Genomic DNA, 7,815 nt, shown 5'->3' with positions numbered 1-7,815 from the left:
TGAACAAGCATTGTACCAAACCACAGATATAAAATGATTTAATATTCTGGTGAGAAAAATAAGTATACAGATATTAAAAAATTAAATACATGCTAAATTACAAACAGTGATGGTAATTTTATCTTTCAATCTAGGAAGAATATATACCTTGAGAAAAGTACTAATTTAGAAATTCTAAAATTCAAATTTTGTTATGATTAATAATATTTGTTGAAAATTTCAGAAGACTTTATTTTAGATGCATTTTAAAAAATTATATTTGACACATCTTATAAACAAATGCATCTCTTAGATAAACAAAACTTGCTATAATAGGGATTAAAATGGAGTGAAGTAAATAGTACTATAAAAAACAGGCAAGTGTCTCTAAGGATTAAAATATAAATTTTGATAGTTCTTAAATGCATCCATATATTTTCCTCATATTATGTCATTTATCATACCGAACCATTTCCTTCATTTTTTAATTGTTATTTTTTCCTTTAAGGGATAATAATGACACCTTTCCATCAATAAAACAACAAATTTAGGAAGAATATCATCTATTGTGCAAATTACAAAATATCTGCATATGTAATTATCCTTGAGAATATTTTTTTTTAATTTTTTTTGTTTTTTGGCCACACCAGTTTGATGCTCAGGGGTTACTCCTGGCTAAGTGCTTAGAAATTGGCCCTGGCTTGGGGGGACCATATGGGATGCCGGGGGTCGAACCATGGTCCTTCCTTGGCTAGTGCTTGGAAGGCAGACATCTTACCTCTAGCACCACCTCACCGGCCCCTGAGAATACTTTTTAAAAAATCATTTACAGTGTATATTTATATAGTATATACATGCATTGGGATAATTTACATTAAAAATGTATTGTACAGTGATAGTGCAGTATATTTATAGTGAGAAAGTACAGTGGGTAGAGCACTTGCTTTATGTATGACCAGATATTCCATGTTTCCTCTGAAGTGCTAGGAGTGATCCCTGATTGCAGAAGTAGGATTAAAATTATGTGCATTGCTGGTCGAGGCCCTGCGCTGAATCAAACCAAACCAAACCAAACCAAATCAAACCAAACCAAAAGAAAACAAAAACATATAGTTTATTTTTTTATTTCTTCACTAAAAATTAAATCTCTGAAACACTTTATTGATTTTTTAAAGTAATTTGTCAAAAAAAAAAAACCAAAGTGATTACATTTCAATTTTTATAGCTGTTTAAGCTGTAGTACATTTGTTTAAAGTAATGTTACTGACAACAAAAAATTAAAATTAAGAACTGTAATGCATCTGTGCCAAAGTGATATAAAATGTTAAAACAAAACATTTTATAATTGCGGGCTGGGCGGTGGTGCTGGAGGTAAGGTGCCTGCCTTGCCTGCGCTAGCCTAGGAAGGACCACGGTTCGATCCCCCGGCGTCCCATATGGTCCCCCAAGAAGCCAGGAGCAACTTCTGAGCGGATAGCCAGGAGTAACCCCTGAGCGTCACAGGGTGTAGCCCAAAAACCAAAAAAAAAAAGAATTTATAATTGCATATGAAGATATTGAATGACATTAAAATCACTTATTTATTTTATGAAATAATACTTAAGCATTTTTATTTACTAGACAGAGGGTAGAGGGAATACATTTGACCAATCCAGTTCATGTTCCATTCCAGAGAATAACATAAGTACCCTGGAGTATACTAAGGACCAACTACTATAAGACATGGCCCACACATTCCCCACAAGAAAAAATTTTGTTTATTTCTTTGGGTATATATTTTCAACAAAAATAGTCTCACTTTAGTCTTTTATTGCATTTGAACTGAGATATATAACTAAATTATAAAACTTCAAGAAAGGAACAGAAATGCTATCACAATTTGGATTTGATTTTTTAAAAATATTCAAAAGCTTTTCATATAAACCTAAACCAAAAAATTAAATTAAATTAAATTAAAATTCAATCTAGAGTAAGTGTAATACCAGAGCTGGTTGAAGTCATATTTTCAAATCAAAAATATTTCTTGAATGTATGACTTTTTCTAGTTATGTATGATAAATAATACATTTGGTTTGTTATAGTAATCAATTATACTAGTTTTCCTTTTGGATGGATGTAATTTATTAAAAAAAAACAATACACTGTGGTATAAAACTTATATTCTAATAATTTTGTATATAATCATACTATAATTGTACATAATAATTCATAGCATAAATAACATGTATTTATCTAAAAGCAAGTATAATAAAATTTGCAATACACTATATGTGTATTTTGAGTAGATAAAATTAAGTAATCTATAAGTAGCCATATATCTTGCAATATGCTTGATTAAAATAATTAAACATGACAATATATTACTGTAAAAATGTAGTTTAACTGCTATATTTTCAACTTTGTAATAATTTTTGTAGTTGTACCAAATAATTCTGAAGATAACTTTTGAATACATGTTGATAATTCATTGCTGTAAATTTTATTTTATTTTTATAATGAGGTAAATTGTTTTATATATCTATATTTCTGTTCTAAAATACATGATACCACACTTTTCCTCTATTAGTATACCAATAAATCTACACTGGTATTTATTTTAGTCTTTTTTTTTTTTAACCAGGGGAGAGCGCACATGCAGTCCCCAATTATCACAAATTATGCAGTCGAGTTTCCCACATTTGGGGAAATCACAGAGGTCAGCATGTCTGAAGTGTAATGGGCGAGCCTCACCCTGGGGAAACCACCTTCTAGATCATGAAATCCCCCCTGCCTGGTAAGTATATTTTTTTTTATCTTAAACGTAGATGCAGATTAACATAATTTTATATATTTTCTCTAATGAGTTTATAAGTCCTATTTATTGAAAATGCTAAATTCAAATTATCTTGAATTATGAGGAATATAATAATTAAAAATATTACTGTAATCCAATTTCCTTTTTGAATTGTAAGTCCTATCCCTACAGTTATATTTAAGTTAGCATTTATTATAAGATAACTAAATAAAGATAAGTTTTAACATGTTTATCATTTACTTCCTAAAAACCCTGAAAAGAGACAATTTTTTGCACATATTTCTGATGAAGTAAGTAAAGCATAATTATGTGTTTTAGGTTTAGGCAGATAGTACTTGGCAATATGTTAGGTCGGGACAATTAATGTTTCTTCAGACCACAAACTAGACATCTCAACTACCTAATTTATCTGTTGATAATTTGCTGTGACTAACTGCTATTTTGTCCTGTTCAAAATATTTAAATATTCAGTTTTTGCTTAAATATTTTTCTTCCTATGCATCAAGCTTACAAAATGACAGACATAATCATAATAACGTTTAGATTTGGGTGGAAGAAGCTGTATATCTATAATAAGTATACCTTCTGTAATAAAGATTTATTTCTTTGTTGCATTTCTTATAACTTATTTTTATTTATTGAAGTTACTATATCTTATAATGTAATATGAAATAATGTGAAAGATATAATGGGTATTATGATAGAGTAAATCATTCAATTATCACTTTGAAGAGAATATTTTCTGTTTTTGTTTTTTGCTCTATTAGTTGGTTGTTTTGTGTATGTTTATTTTTGTGTGTTAAAAGGAATTGGGACATTTCAGTGTCTGATACAGTGTCTAATACAGGCAAGAAAATGCTCTACAGATGAGTAATGACCCAGGGCTTGAAGTATGTTTATGGTGTAAGGCCAATTTTCTTGTTTGGTAAATGGCAATTTTTCATGATTTTTATGCAAATTTTACTTTATATTTTTATATGTCAATATATTTAAATATCTTTATTATTTACTCATTAATGGGCTTCAGGATTTCAATGTTTTCTAATATTCCAAATTATTGGATAAAGTAAGTCTTGGTTATCATATATTTTGTTTTTGTTTTTATTTAGTTATGATAATATATTGCTTAGTAATCTTGCAACTAAATATCATTAAATTTATTTTGTAGTGGGACCTACTAGTTAGCATGGAGGTAGGGCATTTGCCTTGCATGTAGAAGGATGATGGTTTGAATCCCGGCATCCCATATGGTCCCCTGAGGGTGCCAGGAGCAATTTCTGAGCATAGAGCCAGGAGTAACCCCTGAGTGCTGCCGGATGTGACCCAAAAACCAAGAAAAAAAAAAGTTATTTTGTAGTTTATTTTGTTCTATTACTTGGTTTAATGTCTTCTTAAATATGGCATATGATGTTTCTTTTATATTCTCTGTATAATATTACAAAGTATTACTTGTCTGATACTTTTCAAATAGTTCACCTAAAAGTAGTCTATTTGTAGCTTTGAGGAAATAAATTATGTTTTATTCATTTAACTGTTCTGTATTTTTAGTAGTTTTTGCGGTTATATTTTGAAATTTACTTTTTAAAATCTAAAAGCTGTTAAATTTATATAAAAGCTGTTAAACTTTAAATTCACATTTATCTACATAAAATTTACTATTCACAAAATGAGACTTTATTATCTAAGACAGTATACTTATTACCACTTTATGTCACTTAATAACTTATTTGGGACATACTTTATTATTTTTCTTAGTGGATTTTTAACTAGTTAGTTATAGTGTAGTAGTGTATAAATTTTATAGCATATCTGTTTATTTTTACTAGTTCATTTTTTATTTATCATCTTGCATTTTTATTTATTAGTATGTTACTCCTTCCACTCCGTTCAATACTTTATCAGCTTCAATATTTCGCTATTTGAACAAAATATTTGACATAATTTTCCTGCTAAATAATATTAAAAAGTATCACAATATTTCATATGTGGTACTTAGTAATTATCATTTAAATTGTTTTCATATTTAATCATTTATATATATTGATTTGTTCATATTATTAATATACAAGCACATGAATATTTATATGTTTTTTTTTAACGTTTAACATATTTTTTAGACCATACTTTGTGGTGCTCAAATATTACCACTGGTTGTGCTCTTTAAAATCATTCTTGGTGTTGCTTGGGGAAACAGATGAGAAGCCAGAGATTTAATATGAGTAGGCTGCATGCAAGTGCCTTATCTGCTGTAATATTTCTCTGACTCTAAACATTTTCTTTTTATCCCAATTCATAAAATATATGTTCTGTTTATCTAAAATTTGTTGAAGGAGGTTTAAAAAGTTTACATTTCTGTGGTATTTATTTTACTTGGTAGTAGTTTAAGAAACAAAAAAAAAAGACATTTGTTATTTAAACTTATCTCTTTCTGCATATTTAAAATACATTTTGTTCTATAGCCAAAATCATGATATTTCGGGACCAGAGCAATAATAGCACAGCAGTAGAGTATTTGCCTTGCATGCGGTTGACCCAGGTTGGACCCCAGTGTCCTAGATGGCTCCCCAAGCCAGGAGCAATTTCTGAGCACATAGCCAGGAGTAACTCCAGAGCATCACTGGGTGTGGCCTCCAAAAAAACAAACAGAATCATGATATTTCATTGTTTGTGCTAATAAGGTAGCAGAATAGTTTATAGTTCAGTGACTTAACCACACCAAAGGCTGGTGAGTAATTTTATGATAGATTAAATTAAATTTACATTTATAAATGTCAGATACTAAAAATTTGAGATTATAAATGATTCCCCCCTTCTTGAGATTATAAATAATTTTTATAAAATACTAAAAAAAAATCACTTATAATCTCAAATTCCAGAATCTGTTAGACATAGATTGTCACAACAAATTTTGATTAGAAAAAATTAATTTTTGAAAAACATATTTTTCTATTTTTCATATAATTTAGACATCTGCAAATGTAAATTTAATTTAAGGAGAAGTAAAGGATTTTTTTTCTTCCCCTTTCCTCTATTCTTTTGGAGCTAAAGAATTATAAACATGCATAGGTCAAGTGTTCACCAGCTGGTTGTTCCTGAGAGGGGTCACACTGTGTGTAAAGAAAATGTAAAATTTTAAAATTTTAATATATATATATATATATATATATATATATATATACAGGAATCAAACTCAGGCTTTACACCTGTAATGCATTATATTAGTAAATTAATCTCATGACCCAATAAGTATATTTTGTTACATACTCTATTATGTGCTAGAATAAAAATGTTAAGAGATATCCGGGCCCGGAGAGATAGCACAGTGGCGTTTGCCTTGCAAGCAGCTGATCCAGGACCAAAGGCAGTTGGTTCGAATCCCGGTGTCCCATATGGTCCTCCATGCCCGCCAGGAGCTATTTCTGAGCAGACAGCCAGGAGTAAATCCTGAGCACCGCGGGTGTGGCCCAAAAACCAAAAAAAAAAAAAAAAAAAAGATATTCATCACTATTACTTATGAATAAAATTGATTAATATAACCTAAACATGTTTTTATAATACTATTATTATAAATATGGATTTTACTCTTAAGATAGGATAGACATGTCTTTTTTAGATTTACATTCAAACAGCTACTTAATGATTTTATTTTTATGTTGTTTTAAACATTGCTTTATTATTTGCCTTATGAAATACATTATTAAGGTAGTCAACTACATATATGTTTTTTAGAAAATTTGTTAGTTTTGGAATATTATTATAAAAGCCAAATGAGATAAAGAGCATGAAACTGAGAAAAAAAATGATGTATATAGAAGAAGTTAGTCACCTGAATCTTTTTCATGTAAAAATTGTTTATACATCCACAAGGAGCTGATTATTAAAGATGTATAGGAAATAAACAAAGAAAATAAGGAAAACGGGAAAGACAAATGATATGAGAATTTTCATATAATAATTGTTTTAATATTCTTACCACATCGATGTTTTATGGGTATTGATTTCCAATTTTCACATTACTCCTTCACAGATGTTACGTTTTTAGTCCATGCATTTATAATTCAGCTTAGTTTAAAATATGCTGCAATTAATAACTGACACCAGAATATTGTCTTACAAAAACAAATATTAATTTCTCTTAATGCTATGTTATTATCATAAGCTTCAGCAGTGTTGATACATATGCCTTCATTCTGGAACTTTAGATGATGTAGTCTTTGTTGAATAACAATTATTTTGTGTCAAAAGGAAAGGTAAGAAAGGCACAGTTACTACAGAAAAGACTCCTTATATTCAGTTTATGACATCTCTCATTGTATTCATTTTAATACCTAACATGATTTTACTATCTACCCTCCACTAGAAAAGGACAAAATAATATGAAAAATACTATATTTTTCTACTACTTTTGCTTGCCATTAGCCATATTAACTTCCTTTCCGTTGCATATAAAATATTCTCTTTTCCTTCCCAAGAGAGATGAGAACTAGACAGAAACTCCAGGAACTTCCCATGATCTTTACATTGGTTTATAATGTGGACTTTTCATAGATAGATATTTCTGAAATAAAATGGCAAGTTATATCATGTCAGCATTCAATTTACAATTTTGTAAATAAAAATACCATTATAATAAATATTCCTATTTACAAGGGAAAGAATAGGCAATGCTTTGTAGCCAGCCATCTGTTTTCTACAGATCTTAGAGGCCCTATAGTGAATTATAATATCCTATGTTTTTAACTCTGGGTCTCAGGTAGATGGATCTGTCTCTATCTAAGCCCTTGTTGAATTTTGAGAAGAAATCTTTAAGAACAAGTAATGGATGCACTTTACATTCTTGAGATCACATCATATTTCTATTGTCCAAAAAAAGTCACATAGTGAAAACTCAGTTCTAGATCCGGAGCAGTGCTAGGAAAAATCGATATTTTGATAATCCAATATGTTATGATCAACAGCATTTGAAAATATGATCTATAACGTAAGTTAGCTGAGGCTGATTAAAAGGGCCCATGTATAGCAAAATCTGTGTGTATGCACAA

At 29.4% G+C, this 7,815-nt stretch overlaps 1 non-coding gene across 1 annotated transcript; it reads right to left on the bottom strand.

Annotated features, from left to right (window-relative positions):
- Positions 1 to 2,596: 2,596 nt before the first annotated feature.
- LOC126021136 (U1 spliceosomal RNA) lies at positions 2,597 to 2,760 on the bottom strand. The gene has a single exon (XR_007499746.1). It is a non-coding gene; the product is annotated as a U1 spliceosomal RNA (small nuclear RNA).
- Between the last annotated feature and the right edge of the window lie 5,055 nt (positions 2,761 to 7,815).

Source organism: Suncus etruscus, chromosome 10, assembly GCF_024139225.1.
Source record: "Suncus etruscus isolate mSunEtr1 chromosome 10, mSunEtr1.pri.cur, whole genome shotgun sequence".
In the NCBI taxonomy this organism is placed as follows: Eukaryota; Metazoa; Chordata; class Mammalia; order Eulipotyphla; family Soricidae; genus Suncus; species Suncus etruscus.
This window is presented reverse-complemented; position numbering and strand designations above follow the sequence as displayed.